Source organism: Myodes glareolus, chromosome X (genome assembly GCF_982192425.1).
Source record: "Myodes glareolus chromosome X, mMyoGla1.1, whole genome shotgun sequence".
NCBI classification, from domain to species: Eukaryota; Metazoa; Chordata; class Mammalia; order Rodentia; family Cricetidae; genus Myodes; species Myodes glareolus.
This window is the reverse complement of record NC_142053.1, coordinates 108,928,145-108,942,003: the sequence shown is the minus strand read 5'-3', so window position 1 is coordinate 108,942,003 and position 13,859 is coordinate 108,928,145. Positions and strand designations below refer to the sequence as shown.

The following is a 13,859-nucleotide window of genomic DNA, read 5'->3' as shown; positions in this document are numbered from 1 at the left end:
AACGAGAGACTCTTCCCCCAGCAAGGTAGAAGGTACAAAACAACTCAGGAAAAGTCCTCTGCCTGTGGCAGGGGAGCCGATATTACTGTAGTCTTGGAGGTATTTGAGGCTTTGCACCCACACTCCCACCCCACATTTCCCGATAACACTTGAAAGGTAAACATCAACTTTGTCCAGCCAAAGAATTTAAATTGCCATCTAAAAAATGAAGGTACTTTGCTGGAGCCTGTTCAGGCAAATCTACTTCCTCCAGGTGAAAAGAATAGAGTCAGCTCTACTTCTCACCTTGGGTGGAGACCTGACATTCTAAACTAATCAAAACATTGCATGCCATTGTCTTTTCCTTTTGAGTTAATCCAGCTAGATCTGTCAATCACTTTGATGGTAGTTCCTCCCCACACCCCATACCCGGGAAATCTGATTCACCCAGAAACATGCTAAGGAGAGGGAAGATTCATCCCCCTGTGCTGAGCTACCGAGATTTACAGCTTGCATTCTTGGTTGATTTTCTCTCAAACACTAATAAAATTGTCCTGGGGATTCTTTTGAAGTCCACTTCTAAATTTTTTTATTAACAAAACTAAGAAAGAGCAAAAGGGAACATGCTTATGTCCCCAGCAACATCACTCCACACAATTAATATATAATTTAATTTTTTGAGATAGGTTTTCATATATTCCAGGCCTGCTTTGAACTATGTAGCAAAATAAGAAAAGATGCTTTGCGCTTGAGAACAACTGAACAACTAAAAATCAAACTATTTCCCATAAAGGTTACACACAGCATGGTGTCTAATTCTCTAAATCCACCTCCCCACTTTTTAGGTTTTGTTTACTATCTTTAAAGCTTTTAAAAGCTTACTATCTTTTGTTCAAGTTAATGTTCTGTATTTTAGGATTTCTAAGTTCATTGACTGTGAATTAATAGAATTGTAAAATCTGTAACAAGAAGTTAGACTAAAACTTCAAATAGAAAGGGTTGATAGTTACAAATAACTTATACATAGGAAATCTTAATTTGCTATATCGTGCTTGTGTGTAACTTGAATTTAGCTCTTGTATATGTGCCTGATGGATTCATCTTGGAGTACCTTGTGGCTTGCCACCACCTTGGCTGATGACCTAGGCACACTTGAAGTAAATAACAACCTTGTTGCTTGCTACCATCTTGACTGATGACATCATCCGGATGGAAGTATGCCACTATGATCTTAGTCAACGTGATTACATGGTATCCCTCTATTTATCAATGTATTCCCTTTTTGGGACTAAGGGGAAGACCAAGCTTCCAAGGTGATTTGTTTTAAAACTGGGTCATACAAAACCTATGATATTTTTGCTATCTTTGTTCAACTTTAGCTATTTGGATAAACTGAGTCATATAAAAAGTGGCATTTTATAATGGAGCATTAAAAAAGCTCAGTCTGTGGACTATATTTATGGTTTAAAGCTTATTTTAGTACTAAAGTACCTTTAATTTAAGAATCATAATTTTTAAGACTCAAACTTAATAGGAATAAAACTAAAAAATTCTAATCTCATAAAATAGTTTGCTATTTATAAACTATTAGAGATTAATTAGGATATACAAATCAATGGTCAGTCATGCTAAATACAAACGTTATTTTTTTACAGAGAAAAACTAGCTTGGAGGGAGAGACCAATTCTTATCCCCCAACATAGCGTCTTCTCTTCATTCCCATCATACAATATTCTATAAATATTGCCACAGTTAAGCTTGAAACAAGTAAGTCAAAACAAATTAAAGTAAACTTGAAGCTTGTTTAATGTAAAATAATGGTCAAAATCAGGTATATAAAGATTTGTTATAAAATACTGAATGCTTGAGTAAATAGGTGAATTTTGCAATGCATTTGCATTGCAGGAAACCTCAGGCTCAAATAGTTCCCTTGAATTGCAGTACAAGTACCATTGAGTGGGGCACCAACCCATCAGAGTAAGTTGCTTGTTAGTCTCATTACAGGAGAAGTATTCATGGGAAATAAGACCCAGCAGAAGGCTACTGCTACTGCCTCTGATTGTGTGGGCCAGACCACACAAACTTGTTTGTAGGCCAAACCAGACAAACTTTCCCCTTACCTACAGAAAAGATGAATCACTCCACTTGTCTCACAGAACAGGGAGATGGATTCTCTTGCCCAATGAAGAATCTCAGAGTCTACAACCACATCCTACATGTCTCAAACAACAGATAGACAAATAGCTATTACTCTGCTTCTCGATGTTTGCTAAACTGATTGATGAGAATGCTGTGAACAGAAGAAGTGTGTACATAAGCTTCCTATCCAACAGGTACAGGGCCTGCATGCTAGTTCAATTGGCTATACCCTTTGCCTTGACATTCAGTTCTTCCTCTTAGCAAAAGTTAATTGCAGGGTCTATACCTTAACCAGCCAAGTTCCCCCATTAAAAGAGGATGCTAGATACTCTGTCATCAAACTCACAGCTTTGGAAAGTTCTTCAGAATATCCAGTTGGTATCTTGGACCTTAGTTTTGTATCTGTAGAGTCAACAAATGATTCTGTTAAGTGATATCTCAAGACCTAGATTCTTTATTAAGGGCTGACTTAAAGGAAGGAGATTTTTTGCAGCCCAGGCTTGCCTGTGGTACTTTAAGAATATCATCTAGTCTCTACACAGATATAGTTGTCACGTTTGTGTTCTCCCCTTGAAGCCAACAAGGAGTACACAGGTTTTGACAGAGATGCTTGTGGATGTTTTCGACGAAATCCCAAAAGTCCTTAGATGTTAGAACCCATTTAATTTGGTTATCTCACTTTATAAATTTTGCCTCTAAATAAGCAATCTTTGATTAAAAATGAAAAGCTCTTAAGTCATACGCTTACTGCTGTCAGTATATAGTGGCCTAGAAATGTGTCCATGGGCAGGAAAAGCAAAGAGTTGGCTGTAGATCTCTTTGTCAATTCAGTCTATGTTAGATGGAAGGTTCTTGTTATTACAGATTTAACATGACTGGCTACTTTCATGCTTCAGCTGCGAGTTGTGTGTACAGAATGCAAATGTAGAGATTTATCAAAGATTCCTTAATAGGGTTAATTTAAAAAGTTCTTCTGGTGATTCAGTGCCAATTTTGTAAAATGAATCATTTCCTCTTGACGAAGCAGCCAATGTTTCTGGGAATATATTTCTTTTTAATTGGAAATTGAAAATTATTTACTGTTCAGAAATACAACTTAGAATTAAATTGTCTCTTGCACTACAGGTACAACAATTTGACACTAAGAAAAATATTCATTGTCACGTTTTCAATGACTAGAAATGGTTATTTAAGGTGCCAATTTTTAAAATTTTACCTTATCAAATTGTTTCTAACCAAAAGTTGTATTTTGCTTGAGATACTCTATTTTTGTTCATTAAATAATAGCTGGCATTGTTAATATTTCAAACAAATATGGAAAGTTTATTATATGTGGAAGCAAGGAATATCACATGTTTTCTGTTCAGATTCATTCCTTGATGTTTACTTTACAGACTTCTTTACAGAGCTTCTGGCTGCTTATTCCTTATGCAAAAGTCTAATATAAACAAACAGCTAATTAAAGTCACCTTATCCTTCTATGGAACTCGTGTATGCCCAAGCCAGTTGTACAATTGCTTTTAACTATATGGTATAGTGATTGACATTAATCTTGATGCAAAAGTTTTCTGCGTATAACTTCGTCTCTTAATGTTTCCCACAAAGCTGTAGTTATTATTGTTTGGATAGAAGCCACATCCCAGCCCCTGTCATCTATATATCCAAAAGGTCTGGGATGTTCAGTGGAAATTCTACCCTAAGCCCCCTCCCCTGGGAGTTGCCTCAGTCCAGACTCCACCCCGAAAGCCCACCAAATTATGATCCCTCCTCAGAGAAGCTCAAGATCACTTCTACAGGGTATTTAAACTACCCCCACCCTGAGAAAAAAAACACATGGTTTTCAGGTCTTCCTTCCCTAGCTCCTCTCTTTGGGGCTGGAAAGCCATCCAGGAGCATTGGGATCCATTAAATCTGGGCTTTTTCTAATTTGGTTTGATTTGGTCTGATTCGGATTATTGCCTCTGCAGAGATGCTTATCGGGGTGCAGAAACTTTTCGTCTGGAGGTTCCACCGAGAAGCTCTTTCTCCCACTGGCCAAGGGCAGAAACGGTGAGAAAACACCCTCCCTCACACCTGCTCTCTGCCAGGCTAAAATTGGCTACATCTGTGTCAGTTCCAATTTTCAAGTTATTGCTTTTTGAGGTCCAAGGCCTCCTGTGATTTTTGGGCTATCCTGCAAAATACACAACCAAGCCAGGCTCCTGACTTGTTGCCGGGACAAGGACCTGCCTTGTCCTGTGGTATCCCTTTTTCAGGAGATGTTCTGTTTGTGGAAATTTCTCCCACGGCTCTGTTTTTGTGACCAAAGTCTAGGCTTTGGTCAGGCATAGACTTGCAAAATGGATACCTACAATTCGAGGCATGATCCACAAATGCCCTTGGGCTCCTTTTTAGAAAATCTTTGTAAATTGGGGCTATCTGACACCAGTAATTCCTTGATGCCTATTTTTTTTTTTGCCTGCGTGGCAACAAGTAAACAAACCCCCATAGTCCATGGTTTCTGGATCCTGTGCTCCCTCCCCACCTCCTCATTCCCCTTCCTAATCCTCTAGCTGTTTGCCATTTGTCTGCATTCTTGGCACGTCATCTGGTCACACTGGGATTCTCCCTGCAACAGATTCATTCCCCCTGTCCTCCCACTCTGAGCTGCATTGGTGTTCCGTCCTTATGTTTCTGGTCTCCCTTACAGCATCTGCTGATCCAGTACTCAATGGGACACCTGTGTACTTGCCCGGCTTCTGCAGACTACCCCAGGATTTTTAAGTTGGTCAACTGACATAGTTTCCTGAAAAAAAATTGTTTGTCTGTCTGTTAATATATATGTGTAAATAATGTGGCCACGGTATGCTTGTTTTACGTCTCTGTGTATATGTGTGCTTGTTTTAAAATCTGTAAAACTTGTAACCCCAGATTACAACAGCTCTGGAAAAAATGCAAACACATGGCTACCCATCATTTTTGGCTGAGGTCAAAGCAGAAACCTCAGTGCCATCTTTGGTAAGAGTGCCCCTGTGCTGAATCTACCAAGGAGACATTCTGCCTCCAATATTCTTTGGTTTACAAAAATGTTCCTTCTAATCTTCTTGCCTCTACTGACATTGGTAAACTGAAACTGATTGGGTAAACTATATGTCTAAATTCAGCTTTTATCTCTAATTTAGATATACCTGACAGGTAATGGTACTCTGATTCTCAAGTGCCTTCACAGATCTGAGAGTATGGCATTTACAAAAGAGCTTCTTATGATAGAGAGACGTGCCAGCTCCTGCAGCATCCTATAGCTCTTCCAAGAAGATGGATGTTGCAGAAGACCTTCTGCCTGGAGGCTTGCCTTTGGATATGGCAAAGTCACCCACACAGCAAAAAGCCGACTTCTACCTCATCAGCTTCCTGGACACTATACTGGGAGATTGATCGTCTCATCCTGCCAAGACAGGTAGACAGAACCCTACCCCCACAGGAAAATCTGTCAGGCCTTATCAGCTGAAAGCTAGTACTGCTTCTAAGACTGATATTTGCCAAAGACTAAGGAGACACTTGGGATTGCCTGCAGAGCTGGAAAAAGCTGTCTCACGTCTGATCATTTATTTATCCCTCTCAGATCTGTCTGATGTCACTTGATGACTTAAAGGTACTGGTAACTCATTACTTCATTTGTTAAATTTCCTGATAAAAATACAGACAGGTATGCCTCTTTCATAGGCTTCACAGTTCAGAGTTAACAAATTTCAGATGTATCTTCAGAGGTTCAAAGTTTCCAATCTCCTTTAACTGTCTTCTAAAATGTCCATCTCTTTTAACCTAATGCCATAGCCTTTTGCTATGACATCTGCATCATAGACTGAATAACTATCAGATTCTTGGACCTTCTGTTTATAGGCTGCTGTTGTTGAATTAGCCAGACCATAGCTTGTATGCCATTCCAGTAAGTTCCCTTCTTTCTATTTACACCCTTATCTCTATTTACATAGAGATTCATTCCATAGGCTCTTTTCCTCTATAGAACCCTGACTAATACTTTTGGTCAAATAGTGAAAAGTTTCTGCACTCCATAAACATCTCCACTGGCACAATAATACAAATCAGACCAAATCAAACTGAATTAGACAAAACCTAGGTTTAATGCATGCAAACGCTCCCGGGTGGTTTTCAGTCCCGCAGAGAGGAGACAGGAAAGGAAGACCAGAAAACCACATGTTTGTTCTCTGGGGGGCAGTTTAAATAACCTGTGAAAGTTATCTTGAGTAGTTCTGTTGCTGTATCTGAACTCTGGTCTGGTGAAAATTAACAGTCTCTAGAGCCTATTTTGACCCCATCCATTTTCAGGCATATTTTACAGGTCACTCCTATCTGGGTCAAGACCAACTTACAGAGGGCCCTCCAGATAATGCCAGCACCTGCACCACCTCCTTGGACTTCACCATTGGTACCGCCTCTCCCACCTCAAATGGGGACCTACCCAGCACCTGAAATCTGGTTTTAAAGGGCATATCTGCTCGCATCTCACTCATACACCCTTGCCTCTTCTGTACAACCAGGGCACTTCTCCATCCCATTCTTTCTGGCAGTTAATCATCCTTCCCATTGGCTAGCCCCATTCATAGGGCCAGTAATGACAATCTAGTTTTTTCTCCTAGCAACCTGCCTTCTCATCTCCCTCTAGGAACAGATGCCTGAGGTCTCCAGGATGGCAATTAACCAGATGCCTCTCCACCCACACCTCCCGCTGAGCATGAGTCCACCCACTCCCAACTCTCCCCTCCCCCTCATCGCCTTATGCCCACAGGAAGCAGCTAGACTTGAACCAGCACCCCTATACCCAAAGAGTCTGGAATGTTTGGATGGAAGCCACACCCTAGCCCCTGGCATCCATATACCCAATGTTATTCCTTTTGGTCTGGTCCCTTTAAGGGGAAGCCACGCCCACTTCCAGCCACTTCTGACCTCCTGGTCACCATCTTAATCTCTTCTGTCCCTCTCTCTCTCTCTCTTCTCTCTCTCTCTCTCTCTCTCTGTCTCTCTGTCTCTGTCTCTGTCTCTCTCTCTCTCTCTCTCTCTCTCTCTCTCTCTCGGTGTGTGCACACGTGTCTCCTCTGTCTCTATGTTTTTATGTCTCTATGTCTCTCTGTCTCTGTCTCTCTGTCTCTCTGCCTCTTCTTTAAGTAATAAATGTTTAGCCTTATGTTTAGCCTTATGTCTATTTACTCCACCGTCCACTGCACCCACCCGCCTGCTCTCCGGGACGCATGGTGGGACTAGCTCTGCCGCTTGCTGCAGGGAACCTGCACCCCTCTGGCAGCAGCCTGCCACCCTGGGGATCTTGCAGGGACCCACAGCTGTCCTTGTCGGACCAGCGGCTGCTCTGCGAGCCTGCCAGGGAACATGTCAACATTAAACAACAACACCCAAAGAGTCTGGAATGTTCGGGTGGAAGTTCCAACCCAAGCCCCATCCCCTGGGGGTTGCCTCAGTCCAGACTCCACCCCGATAGCCCACCAAATGGTGATCCCTCCCAGAGATACTCAAAACCACTCCCACGGGGTATTTAAACTGTCCCCCAGAGAAAAGCACATGATTTTTTTTTTTTTTTGGTCTTCCTTCCCAGCTCCTCTCTGGGAGGCTGGAAAGCCATCCAGGAGGATTGGTATCCATTAAACCTGGGCTTTTTCTATTTCAGTTTGATTTGATCTGATTCCGATCATTGTGCCAGTGGAGAGGCTTATCGGGGTGCAGAAACATTTCAATTACCTCCTGACTTATGTTCTGGATCTTTGTCAAGTGTTAAGTTTTATCATGGCCCCTTGGCTCGAACCTCTCCTGAGGCACTCTACTGCTGCCTTCATTGCCTTTTCGTCAGCGATGAGGAGGTTACACTAAAGATTGATGCCCAAAATCCTTAAAAGCAGTTCAGGTGACCTCTGAACAGTGACTAGTGGGCAGGTCATGGGCCATCTAATTCATCCCTCTTCTTGCCACTCTAGGTATTGGTTTGGGGATTTAGAACTAAAACAGTTGGAGTGAAACTTTGCATCAATCAATGTCTATGTCTCATGAGTTCGGTTCAGTACAACTTCCTTCAGGACCACCTCAATTCTTTGACTGCTGTAGCATTCCAAATGTTCAAAGGGCTTCCTCTGACTGCTGCTAAGGATGGGATTTGTGACCTGCTCAAACAATGCTGCTTCTATGCCAACAAATCCTAGGTTTGAAATGGGGCCTAAACATGTAGACACTGGACAAAAAATTTTTTTTGGTTCCCTCCCATTCTGGCTCCTCCCTTTATTCATTCTTTCTTCCTTATCATTCTTATGCTTGTTTTTACTCTGTATTTTAAATGTTTTACTTACAGAACTTCACCCTATACCCAAATAAGACGTTCCATGCACGCTCTCCTAATAGCTCGCACCTTACAACAGCTCTGTTTGTTCCTGATACATCTACAAAAAGGCCTTTAGATGCAGTGGAGAAAATGCCTAAAAGGAACCTTCATCCCTTTCATCCAAGGCCAGATACAATTCTTAACATTGGTTCTCTATTTTCTCCTCTTCCCTTCCTTTGATGCCCTGTTACTCTTGTTAATTTTGAAGCAACATTTCTGGCAATGGGACTAGTCACTGTCCACTCTGTTTTTTCTGTCTCTATTCTTCCATATTCTTCAACCCCCCCCCCCAAAAAAATCTCTGATTTATTCTGTAACCAAATCATCTGCTTTTTAGCCCACTGATAATTATTTTCCAAGTCTCTTCAGGAATACAGAATGGTAATGGTCTGATTGTCATGGCCGTCCAAGTTAAGACCTCACACCTGCTACACGACTTAAGGACCGCCCTTCAAGGGCCCAGAACTAAACCCTCCAACCAAGACCTTCCTCAGCAGAAAACAGTTCGAATCCCTGCAGTGCATTTTCACCTACTTTCAGAGCTAGGGATGAAAGTTTCCTGCTGAACTACTGTGCTTCCCACCTCCCTTTGTGTACTCATTTCTGACTCTATTGGAGGCCATGGCCCATCTTCTGTAGTCATTTGGCCATTCACACACATGGGTAAGAACGATGCCCACTCACAGCGAATAAACATGCTCCTCCTAAGGCCAGAACAAGCCTCTCTTTCTTTCTGTCTTTAGTCTTTCTATAACTACCCTTAAACAGTCAAGCAGAAACAGAGCAGCCAGTATGGGTTTTCTTCTTTTCTGCTTCCCTCAGCCTGCCCTGCCATCAAAACCTACACTCTACTCAGCTCACAGACTTTCTGGCTATTCGGTAGAATGCATGGTGTTCGGCGCATAAACTGTCAATAAAAAAATAATCATCTTTAAAACTCAATATCTTGACATTTTCTTCATTTTCAAAAGATTTATCTCATGTGTTGGAGAGTTGGCTTGGCAGTTAAGAGTAATCACTACTCTAGTAGAAGACCCAGATTGGGATCCGAGCACCCATCTTGTGACTCCAGTTTCACGGGATACAATGCCTTCTTCACACCTCTGAGGGCTTCTGCATGGACGTGCTCCACATACATACACTCAGGCACACACACATGAAATAAAATTGAATAAATAAATATGTTAAAAGTATTTATTTTATTATTTGCAACTATGTGAGTGTGTGTGTTATACACATGCTTGTGTGTGTTGTGCATGTGTCTGTGTGTGCTGCACACGCTCGTGGAGGTCAAATGAGTAGGGTCACTAAGATCTGGGCTTACAGGTGCCTGGGAGCCACTAGATGTGGGTGCCAGTAGTTGATCTTTAGCACCTATTTATTTTTTGAGGCAGCGTTTGTCCTTAAACTCATTATATAGCTGAGGATGTCCTTGAGCTTCTGTTCCTCCCACCTCCACCTCTATTACAGGCATGCGCCACCACATCTGGTTTATATAGTGCCTAAAATCAATCCCAGGGCTTTGTGTATGATAGGGATGCACTACCATCTGATCTAGACTCCCAGCCCTTCATGCTTTACCACATCAGTTCACATATGTTCGGGAATAAGAAAATAACACGAGTTTACTAACATTTGTGAGACAACTCCCATCAATTTTTAAGTTAAAGTGGCACCGTTGCCTTGGCCACTGTTTGTTTCACAGTCAGCAGGCCAACCTGGAAGATGAATAAAAACACTCACCTGTATTTCCAAAAATGCTGATGAAATAGGTCAGGGTTTCGAATTGTGTATTAGATTTCACTCTGTAACTTATAGCCAGGTCATTAAATGATTGCTTTTTTCCTCTTCATTTCTTTTCCATATGCCTATAAAACAAATAATACTTGCTTTTCATGATCTGTGAACAAAACATTACACATTTTAGTAGCACTATCATGTATTTACTCATTTGCAAGATTTGTTGCACAAGAACATCACAAATGGATGTTTTTCTGATGTCTCTATCTCTACTACCCTCCATTTAAATAATTACTAACTTTATGACGCGCCTGACAAGGAAAAGTTATATGGGCTTTTCTCCCACATTTACTAGAGAAAGGTCTATTTTTGCTGCAGAGAAAAACATTTTTTCCATAATCAGAAGTCAAGAATTGCCAACAAATCGAAGAGTTAAAAGGTCAGTGGACTGTGTCCATTACACATCGATATTGGAATGCGTCTTTGTTCTTAATGGAAAAGCAACTGAAAGGAAGTCACACTGGAAAAACAGACCCAGTTCTCTAAAAAATGCTTCCAGAACACCTGGCAGGTTAGCTTTGCCTGTAAGGACCTGACTACCCTTTCATTTGCTAAATGCTCAGGAAGGAGCAAACAATCCCCTCCCCCCCTTCACCGCATTCTTTCTCAATTTTCTCTCCTTGGCTCTGGTGCCCCTCAGTTGTCTTCTGACTTTGCCCTTCCCGGTGTCTGACCACAATCCTTTTACTTTGTCAGGACAATGCCTTTCCATGCCCTCCCTCTGCAACAAGGCTCCACTATGCTTGCATCCTAATTCCTTCACTCCTGCTAGCATTCCAAATAGTAGCTTTCTTTCTTTTTTTCTTTTTTTTTTTTGCAGTTATCTCCATAGATGATGCTTTCACAGCCCTATGTGATGTATGCCATTTGCCAAGACTACATAGCCTTTATGGAAATTCATCTTCCCCTTCTTCTGCCTGGCAGCCTATTGTCTCCTTTTCAGAGCTGCAGCAAAGTCATAGCTTAAGGCTTTGACATTACTCTGATAGCCAAGGCAACCAATTGCAAGGTCCTACATGCAGATTAACCTCAACAGGAGCCACAAAGGCTTAGTAAAAGGCTAATTAAGGTGTGTGTTTCAGCAAACATCTTTATTCATTGGGAACTGAGTGGAAGACAGGGCTGGCTGTCAAGAGTTGTAGCACAAATTAGGGTGCGTTCTTTCATAATTAGTTCACATAAAAAGAAGGAGTATTGTAAGTTAAATTGTAAGTCCTTGCCACAGTTCCTGATGAAATACAGTCAAAGTGCTCTGAGAGGGGACAAAAATGGAGACAAGAATCTCCATGGAAGAGTAAAAATCACACGGCAAGGTGTAAACCAGTGGTTCTCACCCTTCCTAATCCTGTGACACTTGGTAGTTCCTTACGTTGAGGTGGCCCCCAACCATAAAATTATTTGTGGTGCTACTTTCTAACTGTAATTTTGCTACTGTTATGAACTGTGACGTAAATGTCTGCGTTTTCTGGTGATCTTAGGTGACATCTATGAAAGGGTCATCTGACCCCCTGGTCGAGGACCACGGGTATAAGTACTGGAAGCAGCAGGGAGGAGAGAGACAGGGGTGGGAAGAGGTTAGGTAGGGGTGGAGAGGCCTTCAAACAAATGATAAGTGTTGAGGAAACATGCTTATGTTTAGGATTTTGGTTGGTATCCAAAGAAAAGAGAGAAAGTGGAAATAAGGAAGTTATATTACTGAGTTAGAACTAAACTCAGAGAAGCAAGCCGTTGCTTCTTAGTATGTAGCCCAAGGGGATCTTGAGCTCAATCACAGTCCCCTTGTCTCAACCTCTGGAGTGTTGCTAGAAATGCTTTTTCCTGCTGGCATCTAGAATCTAAGCTAAGCAAGTCTACTCCACGCAGTTCTGAGCTTACAATGCACTTCCGGGTTGGTACAGTGCATGCTTAGCTATCACAAAGCCCTGGGGTTGATTCCCCAGCCCCACAGGAACTGGGTAATCCTAATATGGAGGCGAAGTAATATTAGAGGCTCAGAATTTCAAGAGAATTGGCTTCATAGAGAATTCAAAACCAGTATGGTATACAGAAGACCCTTTGTTTAAAAAAAAAAAAGACATCAGTTGTGGTAGTTTGAATGAAAATGGTCCCATAGGCTCATAGGAAATGGCTTTTGTTTTGTTTTGTTTTGTTTTGTTTTGTTTTTCAGGACAGGTTTTCTTTGTAGCACTGGAGCCTGTCCTGGAACTCACTCTGTAGACCAGGCTGGCCTTGAACTCACAGAGATTCACCTGTCTCTGCCTACTGAGTGCTGGGATTAAAGGTGTGCACCTCCACAGCCTGGCTCGGGAATGACATTTTTGGAAACATTGGACATATAGCCTTGTTAAAGTAGGCGTGGTCTTGTTGGAGGAAGTGTGTCACTATGACAATGGGCTTTGAGGTCTCATATGCTCAGGCTAGACCTAATGTGGCAGTCTCCTGCTACTGCCTGTGGATCAAGATGTAGAACTCTCAGCTCCTTCTCCAGCAACATGATTCTAACCATAATATAATGGACTAAACCTCTGAAACTGTATGCAAATCCCAATTAAATGCTTTCCATTCCCAATTAAATGCTTTCCTTTATAAGAGTTGCTGTGGTCATTGTACTTCTTCACAGCAATAGAACACCGATTCCTCCAAAATCAGAAGCACTAAAATAAAAGCAGAAATTATTATTTTAAGTTAACTTCTGAATTAACTAGTGTTGAAATTACCTGTTTTCTACAGTCTTATACAATATATCTTTTACAGATTGATTTTTGTAATGGGTCACAAACTTAAATGGCTTCCAGTTGGGTAATAGCCTCAGGTCATGAGGAACTGGGTCAAGCTGTACAGGGCAATAGCCCTAAGTCATAAACAATGGCTTAGCCCCAGCCCGACTGACCTGTTCCACTTGCAGAAACAATATGCCTGGGTGTTGAAAACAACCTGCCATGCTCCAGTCTAATCACAAAAATAATTGCAACTTTCTGGTAGCTAACTAGGTATAATCCCCAGCTTCTCAATGTGCTCAGCCTACAACCAGAGGAAAGGTAGGGGGTCCACTGGCGAGAACGAAGCAGTCTCAGCCTGTTGAGATGCCGTCTGTTTCTCTGCCTTGCACTTCCCACAAGCAGCACGCAGAGGAGCCTAAGGAGTGCTATAACCCTCTAAACCTCTGCCAACACTGCTCACCCATATATCTCTTCTCCAGCATCCATGTGAGCCAAATGAAAGCAGCGTGTCCAGCTTTCCCATAGCCCCATGCCTGCTTGCCATTTGTAGGGCCTTGCGGTTGGTTACCATGGATAACTTCCGTCCCCCATGCCTCCAAGTCAAACTGCTATCTGTAATAATTAGAGATGACTACTAACTCGAGTCACCTAAGAGACAAACCTCTGGGCACGTCTATGAGGGAGTTTCTAGACTGGGTTAAATGAGGTACAAGATCTGCCCTACATATAGGTGATACCATTCCACGGACCGAGGTTCTGGAATAGATTTTCAAAAAGAGAAGGCAAACGAAGCATGAGCATTCATTTCAATCTGCTTCATGACTGCAAAAGCAAAGCACAGC

The 13,859-nt window shown here is 41.9% G+C and overlaps 1 protein-coding gene across 1 annotated transcript in view; it reads right to left on the bottom strand.

Annotated features, from left to right (window-relative positions):
* Positions 1-10,359, bottom strand: part of Frmpd4 (FERM and PDZ domain containing 4) — a 930,349-nt gene extending 919,990 nt beyond the window's left edge. The window contains exon 1 of the mRNA XM_085684903.2: positions 10,241-10,359. The gene's annotated coding sequence lies outside the window, so the exon portion shown is untranslated. The remainder of the gene's footprint in view (positions 1-10,240) is intronic.
* Between the last annotated feature and the right edge of the window lie 3,500 nt (positions 10,360-13,859).